The following is an 11,769-nucleotide window of genomic DNA, read 5'->3' as shown; positions in this document are numbered from 1 at the left end:
TTGAACCAGACCCGCGGTCGAACTAGTAAACTTTATGATCCGATATATAACTCGGTTTGGATTTTAAGACATATCCATTATCTAAAAACCCAATAAAACCCACAAAAAATCGCTAAAGTCTTAGGCTACCTGCTTGAACCAATGAATAACCGATATGAACCCAATATTGTAATAATATGTTCATATGGATTTAATTTAAAAAAAAAATCAAAATAGAATAACCGGTTATGTTTATTTTAAAAAGATTTAAAATTGAAAGGAGGTATAATTAATCTTTTTAATTTGTCTCACATTGATTATTGCTTATTTTAATATATAATAAAAATGATCAACTATTTTTGTTCAATTTATTTTGTATGTCTCATAGAATAACCTACAAAACTTTTAACCTTTAAAAACATCAAGCATAATTTGTAATAATATAATCACATATTATAAATATTAGTTAGCTTTTAGTATTTTTATTTTCGTTAAATATTTTTGTATCCGAATAAAATTATATTGATTTTATTTATTAATTTTTTTAAGTAAAGATAAAAATTATTTGATAAAAAGTCACAGCATATCTTTTTATAATTGATACTTGCCATAATAATATTAACTTGAATAGTTTCAGTAATCTTAGATATAATTCGAATAGACATTGTCAAGATATAATCCATAATTAAAGATCAGGTTTTGTCATGTAGGTTAGATGAATTTATTGTGCTTTCAAAAAATTTGTACATCAGAAAAAAAACTTTTCTCAAAAAATGACATGTGGCATTATTACCAAAAAATAAAAAATAATTAAAAGTAAATATACATATAAGGAAAATTAATTAATAAGTAAATACACACATATAAAAATAGAAAAACAACATTAAAAATTAATCTGAAAATGTATAATAAAATAAATAATAAGTAAATATACAATATGAGAAATATAAATATTACATTAAACATCTATCGTAATATTACAATTTTGATATAAAATCAAAACAATTAGAATAAGTAATTATACTACATAAAAATAATAATAATAAATATACAATATAAGAAAAACAAGCATACAATATAAGAAATAGAAATATTACATTAAACATATATCATAATATTATTATCTCATATAAAAGCAGGAAAATATAATAAGTAACATTTTGAGGCTCCACAGAGCGTCAACATCAGCGAAAAAAACTTCTTCCGAAAGATAACATGTGTCATTATTACCAAAAAAATAAAAAAATAATCAAAAGTAAATATACATATAAGGAAAAATAAACAATAAGTAAATATACAATATAAGAAATAGAAAAACTACATTAAACATTTATCTGAAAATTTATCATAAAATAAATAATAAGTAAATATAGAATATCAGAAATAGAAATATTACATTAAACATCTATCGTAATATTAAACTTTTGATATAAAATCAAAAAAATTAGAATAAGTAATTATACTACATAAGAAAAAAATAAATAATAAGTAAATATACAATATAAGAAATAGAAAAACTACATTAAACATACATCTGAAAAATGAACAAGTTTCCTTTTTATTATTTTAAATATTTTATATCTAAATATACAATATAAGGAAAACAAGCATACAATACAAGAAATAAAAATATTACATTAAACATATATCATAATATTAATACCTCATATAAAAGCAAGAAAATATAATAAGTAAATATACAGTATAAGAAAAAATAAGTAAATATACAATTAAGAAATGAAAAAAAAAATTAAACATCTCTCTGAAATATATTTAATAAAATAAATAATAAGTAAATATACAATATAACAAAATATAAATTTTATATTAAACGTTTATCGTAATATTAGAATAAATAAATATACAATATAAGAAAAGCTAAACATTAAGTAAATTTATAATATAAGAAATACAAATATTACAATAAAATTCTGATGTAATATTATTATTTGATATAAAAGGAAAAAAAATAGAATAAGTAAATCTACAACATAAGAAAAATAATCAATAAGTAAATATACAATATTAGAAATGGAAAAACTAAATTAGACATCTATTTGAAATATTTATACTAAAATAAATAATAAGTAAATATAGAATATAAAAAATAAAAATATTACATTAAACATAAATTATAATTAGAATAAAAATAAATAATAAGTAAATATACAATATAAGAAATATAAAACTTATATTAAACATCTATCTGAAAATGTATAGTAAAATAAATAATAAATAAATATACAGTATGAATATATAAATTTTACAGATAGGAAAAAACAAATCATAAGTAAATATACAATATAATAAATAGAAATATTACATTAAACATCTATCGTAATATTAGAATAAATAAATACACAATATAAAATAACTTAACATTAAGTAAATATATAACATAGGAAATATAAATATTACACTAAACATTTAATGTAATATTATCATTTGATATAAGAAAAAAAATAGAATGGGTAAATATACAACATAAGAAAAAATAATTAATAAGTAAATATACAATATCAGAAATGGAAAAACTAAATTAGACAATAAGTAAATATACAATATAAAAAATAGAAAAAATAAATTAAACATCTATCTGAAAAATGTATAGTAAAATAAATAATAAATAAATATACATTATAAGAAATATAAATGTTACATTAAAAACTATCGTAATATTAGATAAGTAAATATAAAATATATAAAAATAATATATATATATATATATATACAAAATAAGAAATAGAAAAAACTACATTAAATAATATCTAGAAATATATAGTAAAATAAATGATAAGTAAATACACAATATAAAAATAAAAATATTACTTTCAACATCTATCGTAATATTACTATTTGATATAAAATCAAGAAAAAAATTATAATTAATTTATATACAATATAAAAATCTAAATAATATGTAAATATACAATATAAGAAATGAAAAACTACATTAAACATCTATCTGAAAAATGTAAAGTTTTTCCTGGTTTTATCTAAGGATATATGTGTAAATAATATGTGTAATTAGACACAAACATACAATTCATAATACAACGTCCAAAATAATAATTATATAGTTAATATTTGAAAATCAAAATAGCTTCACGTGTAGCGCGGATTAACCCCTAGTAATATTAATAATAAACTTAAATAGGAATGGCATGACATTGTAAATAATTAAAAAATCAGACAAGATTCTGCTAATATAGATTAGTAAAAATATCATTTTCACATTAAATATAACATTATTTAATAAAAAAATAGTATAAAAATATGTAGCCAATGATTAAAGTATTTGCAATTCCAGGTAAAATATACATATTTTTAAATTTTCTCGAATCGGATTAGTATTTACAAATCCGGAGATTTTTCCTCGGATTTGAGTCTTTGTATTTTTAACAAAAAATTTATACAAATCCATTCAAATCCATTATGAAATCAAATCTATTAATAAATCCGTATGATTGAATAACACTTGATTTGAATTAGAATTTATAAATCATAAAACCAATAACACTTGATTTCAATACGAATTTTAAAATCATAGAACCAATAACACTATATTTTATTTAGATTTTTAAATTCATTAAAATACACGAACCAATAACCTCCAGAATAATTTTTTTAAACATGAAGACATATAAGTAAGAAGCACAAACTTATAAGTTAAAATTCAAATACTTGTAGAAATATGAGATCAACATCATCCACTGGAACTAAAACACGATAGGCACCCTGGGTTGGATGAAAGAATCTTATCCATCTTCCTCCTCATTTTATCCTCATCTAGTCCTTCTCCACGGACGATAAGTATGCAATTTTCTAATGATACATCCCTAACTCCTAAAAAGGAGAAATTCGTTAGTATATATTTGTTTGGCTCAAACATACTACTAAATTGTGTTAGTGTACCTTTACACTTGTAGATATAAGCTAAAGCTTTCTTCTTGGCTTCTCCACCAGTAACTCCATATTGGAATCTCAATTCTTCCTGCAAATAATGAAATTGTATTAAAGTTTAGAAGAATTATATATAGAATCATACATGTTTATGAAGGTGTACAAGTTTTCTTTTGTCAAAGGAATGTGTAAAACTATATGCATATGCTTTTTACACGTGCTTCCTCACAAATTAACTAACCATTTTTGAAAACTTTGAGAGTTGGGGATCTGAATAGAGGTGATAAAGTCTAAGATATGAGTTTATATGTGTCTGTTTAATGAAGAGACTATGATATTTATGCGGATAGGAGTTAATTGTTACCCAAAAATAATATTAATCAAAAAAGAAAATTTACTTGCTTATCCCACCATGAATCAGAAATAGTTCATAAATATTATGAGAAATATTACATATTATTTAAATGGAATCTGTATATTTATACCAAATAATATAGGAAATATTCTATAATTATTTAGATACAACTTTAAGTTTTATTTTCGTTTCATAAGTTTTAAAGTAAACTCAAATACCCATTGTTTATTTCAGTTCATACTTGTTCATAATTTTAATCAGCTCCTTGGAGTTATAAAAATATTTGTTTAACTCTGATTTAGCTTTTACTCAATTCATTAAACTTAAAACAAATTATCTCATAAAGAACAATGTTATTGTAATTTAGTAGTCGTCTTATAACATCTGTTTATAATATCATTATTAAGCTAACAATTTTGATATCAAATGCTCAATATATTTGAATTTACAAAATAAAACTTACATCTTGTTCACAAATAATGTTATCTTAATTTTTAATAACTAAATAATAAATTTGTGAATGGCGCCGATGATAATCTACTTCTTTTTAAATGGAAACACAATACTTTTAAGTTTTATCATTGCGTCATATAAAAAGTTCCACGTAGCGAACTTATTCTAGGTTTTTCTTAGTGCAAATGCTAGCAGATGAGTTCATTACTTCATTACACACATATACTATCATTTATATACTACCGAATCCAGATACAAACAGCGTTTAGGTAACTGAACTATGTGTGTTTCATCATAAATAAATATTAGGATAAGTCTTGCGCGTTGCGCATTATGAATTTATATGAAAATTATTTAAAAAATATCATATGGAAAAATAATATTTATATTCTTGATCGAATTAATATTGTTGGCCCTTAAACAATTTATTAAAAACTTTTATGTGTTTACTGATGAGCTAATCCCATTTTTAAAAATATTTTTAAGTAAAAATATCACTATCGCATAAGAACCTAACGTTTAGGCCGAAAAATCTCAAGCATACTATTTGGTTACAATGAAACTATGCCAACTCGGTTTTATATCATGATTGCAATTTCAAAGTTAATTATGGTTATGAGAATTTTACGTTCACATGTCAATCCTATCTAACTTCAATATTTTTTCTATTTTTGTGTCATTTTTTCATTTTGGTTATTGTTCGAAACAAATACTGATTTTTGTGTTTATTCTAATTTTGTTATTTTGTTTTGGCATGAGATTTAGAAAATATTTAAGTTTTAAAATTATTAAGGAGATACATACTTAGGTTAAGATCCCTTGTGTAGAATAAATATTTTATATTTACTACTTATTTTACGTTTTGAATATGACATAATAAAATAATAATTATATATTAAATAACTCAGAAATCAGTTACTACTATGTAATAAATTGATGTGCGCATATAATTCAAACGACCACTCTTGTTTATTCGCAATCATTTAGGATAAATAAATCAAAACAGTCAATTTTATCTATCGTATATGATATATAATTAAATTTAAATGATATTAACATAAATATATAGTATATTTTTAATATGAATATTTATTAAATAAAGTTTCTACTCATATGATTTTATGATTATTTGCATATTTGTGTAACAAAATTTTACACCAAAAATTCTTTTTAAATGTGGAATGTTTAGTGGTTTCAATAATTTATAATTATTTAAAAAAACAATGAAGATTTCAAAATTAAAATATTAATTTTTCAATATATGTTCAACGCAGATATCAAAATATAAGTATGTATTTTCATATGATGTATAGTTTAATTTAAACGATATATATATATATATATATATAAACATAAAGACCTATTAAAATAAAATTATTTATTCATATGATTTTTTAATCATTGTATCTTATTATAGAAAAAATTTAAATCTTGATCACAAAAGTTTATGTGAGACTTTTAACAGTTTTAATAATTTATACTCGTTTAAAAAAAAATCAAAATACAACACATACAAAAAAATCTAAATTTTTATTATATGATTATTTTATTTGTGTAATTTATTTTAATAACAAATAATTAAAAAAACGATAGAAAGTATACAGATTGTTAGCAAAACTTTATTATTTAAAATCATTAGTTGTTATATATATCTTAATCACATTAGGTAATCTCGTAGGTTTTATTTAAGGAAATAATATACAATAATTTTAATTTGATAAATGAATGATCTATAATGGACATATTATATAATATAATATTCCCTAGCAATTTAATTTTGGACTAACAAAATTCTCAATTGATTTTCAAGTCGGCCACGTAAGCAAACTTAGCATTTCAATTACGTAACAACTCAACATGATACTTTTTTAATTAATACAAACTACATGTTTTAACTTTTTAAATGTTATAACTTTTTAAATGTTTCTCTATTAATATATAGGAAATTTTAAAAATACGTAATACAAAATAGTATATAACTAATATATCATACTAGGTGTTTGGCCATAAAATGTGGGGATAATGATTTTACAGATTTTTATTATTACATTCCTTATAAATTTTAAAAACTGACATAAAAATTATACAGTCTGTTCTTATTCCTTTTCATTTTCTCTAACTTTTTTTATTGTCTTATATACTTTTTTTTCTAAACACCAGTTGAGTCTACAATACTATAAGAATGTAATCACATATCAACATATCATATAATAAAATAAAATGAAAAGGTAAATCTTTGTCTGTTTTTAATCTTCTTTACCTCTTTAAACCAAGGGAAATTGCCACAAATAAGATATTCATAGTACTACTTTTTATGTTTACACTAACCACTTTTACCCTCACTTTAATGAAAGGTAAAAGACAATTATACCCTTAGGGTTAACTAATCTAGACTTAGGATTTGGGGTAGGGTTTTTGGAATGTGAAATTTAGGATTCTAATAAATATATAAATAAATACTTAAAAAATATATAAAATTTTTAAAAAATAGTTTCAAACATAATTTTCGTTTTTTTAAAAGAAATTTGAAAAAAAAATTAAAAAAAAGTTAAAATTTGAAAAAGTATAATTCGAAAACGTAAAATTACTTTTTTTTTATTTAAATAATGATTTATTATATATATAAATAACAAGGATATATAAATTTCTTTTGCTACTTAACGAAGAAAGTATTTTTGAAAATGTCTCCTTAGTGGTGGTAAAAATGAAAAGTGGTATCATGAAAGTGGTAAACATGTAATTTCCCTTTAAACCAACATGTATGAATTAGAAAAATAAAACCAACATGTATGAATTAGAAAAATAATTTTGAAAACACAAAACTAAAATAACAGAAGTAGTTGCTGCCTTCTCGGATCGTCCGTTCAAGAAATTTCTTGGGCTTGTTGCAGTAAAGCCCATTCATTGATATTTAAAAAGCTAATATATGTTTTAACATGAGCCGTGTTACTTTGGAATACCTCGTAAAGCGCTGGTCTCAGAGGCTTGTAACAATGGAGCTTGGGCTATGCGAAATAGAGGTAGAAGAGTTGTTGAGGCAGCTTACGTAAAGATTGAGAATGCTCAGAAACCGGACGAGTCTAGGGGACAGGACGTCATGCTATGGAAACACAACGACTATAAGGACTTTTTCTTTTCCCAAAGAACATGGGATCAGATTAGAACAAGAGGACCTGAAGTTAGGTGGCACTCGCTTGTCTGGTTTACTCAAGGGGTTCCACGTCAGTCATTCATAGTCTGGCTTGCTTTTAGAGATAGACTTTCAACTAGAATTCGTAAGCAGAGTTGGGGAATCACTCAAGGTTGTATGCTTTGTGGGGAGAGAGAAAAGTAGGGATCACATCTTCTTTGCATGCTCTTTCACTTTCACTATCTGGACAACACTCACTGTCAATTTATTGGGATCTTCAGCATCACCAGATTGGGTGATAACGGTAAGATCTCTGTTGAGGCAGAGACGCAATAAGCTGGATAGTATTATTTTGAGGATGATTTTTCAAACTTCTATTTATCTTATCTGGAAGGAGTGTAACTCAAGAAGGCATCAAGGGGTTTGGTTGAGCACTGATACGATGATTAGGAGTTAGATTCGGGTTTATTATGGGCTTCCAACTCAAAACCAATTGGCAATCAGTGGATTGGCCCTAACCTTTTATATATTACTTAATGTCCCATTGATTTTCCAATGTGGGATATATATCCCTTAATACCCCTCCTCGAGATGATGGCTCTTATCGGCCAGAAATCTCGGAAACTTTTTAAGACAGTTATACTCGGTCGAGCGAGTCAATTACGACCTATATACTCGGTCGGGTAGGGTTAATATTAATTAGGGGTTTAACTTATTAGGATCTTGGCTCTGATACCATGTTAGATTCGGGTTTATTATGAGCTTCCAACTCAAAACCAATTGGCAATCAGTGGATTGGCCCTAACCCTTTATATATTACTTAATGTCCCATTGATTTTCTAATGTGGGATACATATCCGTTAATATTAGGCGCATAGACAAATCCATTCGGAATAGGATCTCGTCTTTGAAGTACATTGGGAGTCACAAATTTGTAGGACTGTTAAGAAGATGGCTAGAAGTTTTTACAAGGCAATAGTTTTTTCTTATTTTAACATAAGTTTTTTAATTTTAACATAAAAGAGATCCTCTGTTTTTGATGATACAATAGTCCTTTAGCTACTCTAGTTCTTTCTGTAAATGTCCTCTATTCTTTGATTAATCAATATAAAATTTAATTAAAAAATTATGTTTTAAAATTTGGAAAATGAAAACTAGCTACGTGAACTACGGCCACTACATGCTAGATATTTAGACTAAACTAATATATACCTAGCTATATAAAATATATGTTATACATGTTATGTAATTAATATTATAAGCTTAATTACATTAATTGGAAATGACTTCGTTTGACTGGCCGTCTAGTCAATTAAAATCTGACCCACCCAACCCATTCAAAATCTAGCTGACCCAATTTCTTCAACTCCATATCCTCTTTGTTATGTATCTTCGTGAAAAGCAGACACCAAAATCAAGCTAAATCAAAGTTGAGATATTGCATAACACAAAACATGTAACAATCGTTGAGACCAGTTCACAATGTTAGACATAAAAAAATAAGATATTAATAATTCAAAAAGAATGTGAAATACATGAGACTTGAAACATTTTAAGACATCCAAAGATACAAAAGACATGTTATTGAGACATAATACATGATCACTTTTGCTTCTCGATTTTGGTTAATAACACGCAATTTCGCTAACTTCCTTTATTTCTCACAATTTTGAATCCAAACCCTAATTTTTATATTTTCCTTTTTTTTCGCGACAAAATAGACAATCTCTCCACTTCTTTCTGAGTTTCTTATTGGGCCAACATTGAAAATTTGAGGCCCATATTTTTGTGTATATTGGAGTGGGTTGGGTCAGTTAATACTTTTATTTGGGTCGAGTGTATATGATTTTAATCGATCAAACGGTCAAAGTGAAGGAGTTAAATTCTCCGATGTCCATGTCATTGTCTCTGATTTTAAAAAGTAAGCTATAACATCATTAAATTGAAGAATGTTACCATACTTAACATGCATTTTATATAGTTTGGATACAATAGTTTAATCTGCATGGCTAACAATGTCGTGGCCAATACTTTAAGTAGCCATCAATCATTTTCCTTATAAAGTTAACACTTCATAATTATTAAAAAAATAGAGATCAAAACAGTGATTTAACACTATAATCCAATCAAACAACAACTATTAATATTGTAATCCAATCAAACACATAACTTAGCACGGATTTTCTTTTGTCAAAAACAAAATCTGGTTTATATAATGAAGGAATCGATCTGAATTTATAAAAAATAAAAATTAAGTTGTTAAAATTAGATTGGTAAAAATAAACCAAAAGTAATCCAATATATGTGTAATTTAGGTTGAAGTATATACAAGTTTCCAACAATTTCTCGGACTTAGATATTCAAAGCAATTTCATTAAGGAGAGATGTCAGCGATTCAGAAGCAGACTATCTTGCTTCCCTTAGCAGAATGTGAGTTTAACTTTCCATTTATTTTTGAAGAAATCATTAAGTGGGTTAATGTCAAACAAGGTTATTGGTCTCATAGGTCAACATCATTAGGACTGCTCGAGGGGTGTTTGTAACCACATGCACTCAGATTATGGTTTTCGCATGAGGACCTACAACAGGAGGCCCCATGATTGTTGTGTACTTGGACCTAAACAACTCGATCAGAACCCACATATATTATCACTTGTTAATACTGTCTTACAATGACAAATCATGCAGATTTTACAAGAAGTTAGAAAAGAGGTTATGTGATTGGTGTACTGCTCTCGATTTTTCACATGTCCTATTTACCAATTTGAGCAGCAGAACTGAGGTACGCAGTGGAAATATTTGGTGGATTTCTCTTAGAGATACATTTGAATCTGAGCAATTTAAAAATATTTCATATAAGAACGTGACTATGTTCTTTGCATTTCTTTAGAAGTTGTGACCACTAAAGATATTAGAATATCTTAGGGATACATTTGAATCTGAGTAATTTAAAAAATGTTGCATATATGAACGTGACTATGTTCTTTGCGTTTCTTTAGAAGTTGTGACCACTAAAGATATTAGAATATGTGGGGTTTTATTCCATTGTATCGCTTAGAAGAAAGAACGATATAGAAGTGATAACAAATTGGTGAAGGCGGAACTTACATGTGGTTGTCACTAATAAAACATGTCTTTTGTTCTTCTTTCATGTTATCGATGAAAAAATCAAAAACCGAATGCTGGTTCGGCATTATTCATGCAGTTCATTACTTGACATCAGTATGGAAAAGTTGTATAAAAGAAAAAGATTACAACGGTTGCTTGAAAAATCACTGAAAATCTCATTTGGTTTCGATCAAGAAACTGCTTCTTTAGTTATAGCATGTCTTACAGTAAACTGAGCGAAAGAGTGTTTATTAGATGGTTATATGATGGTTTGATCCGGTTCACTTCATGGTTCAGATATATAACCAAGAAGATTCATCGTATTTTAGGTTGACTCCAAACTTCTCGCTTTACCCTCATTTCATGCTCTATCTATGAAGGTCACAATTTCTTGACGTTTTTAAGAATTTCCCCGATTACACTAGTGTTTTCTGTTTAATGGTAAACCGAAACTTCTATGGTATTTAGCAGGGGCGTCCGGATATCCATTCATCTTCAAATCAAGTTTTCGGATTTTCTAATTTTGTCTCTTATGCCCCATTTAGATTTCATGTGTAAGGCCCATGCGCACTAGCAGTCCAAAGTAGCCAATGTTCGTATTTCATCATGCAAGGCACTCATCCACCAATGTAATCTTTGAAATCTATTTCTGGCTTTTGAAGTCGTGTAACAGGCTATGTACTCAAATCATTCTAGTATATGATTGATGTAGCCTTTTGGCTTCGCCCTTGCTTTACAAATATGGGTCAAGTTTGACACTCTCAGTCACATAACTAACAGTTTCATAAATCAGAGATAACTCCATAACTTGGAGTGAATGAAGGTCTTTGTTCAAATACAA

General features: G+C 25.9%; 1 pseudogene; it reads left to right on the top strand.

The window, feature by feature from the left end:
• The first annotated feature begins 7,697 nt into the window (after positions 1-7,697).
• LOC125578060 lies at positions 7,698-11,396 on the top strand (annotated as a pseudogene).
• Positions 11,397-11,769: the final 373 nt, after the last annotated feature.

This window comes from Brassica napus, chromosome A9, assembly GCF_020379485.1.
Source record: "Brassica napus cultivar Da-Ae chromosome A9, Da-Ae, whole genome shotgun sequence".
Taxonomy (NCBI): domain Eukaryota; kingdom Viridiplantae; phylum Streptophyta; class Magnoliopsida; order Brassicales; family Brassicaceae; genus Brassica; species Brassica napus.
This window is presented reverse-complemented; position numbering and strand designations above follow the sequence as displayed.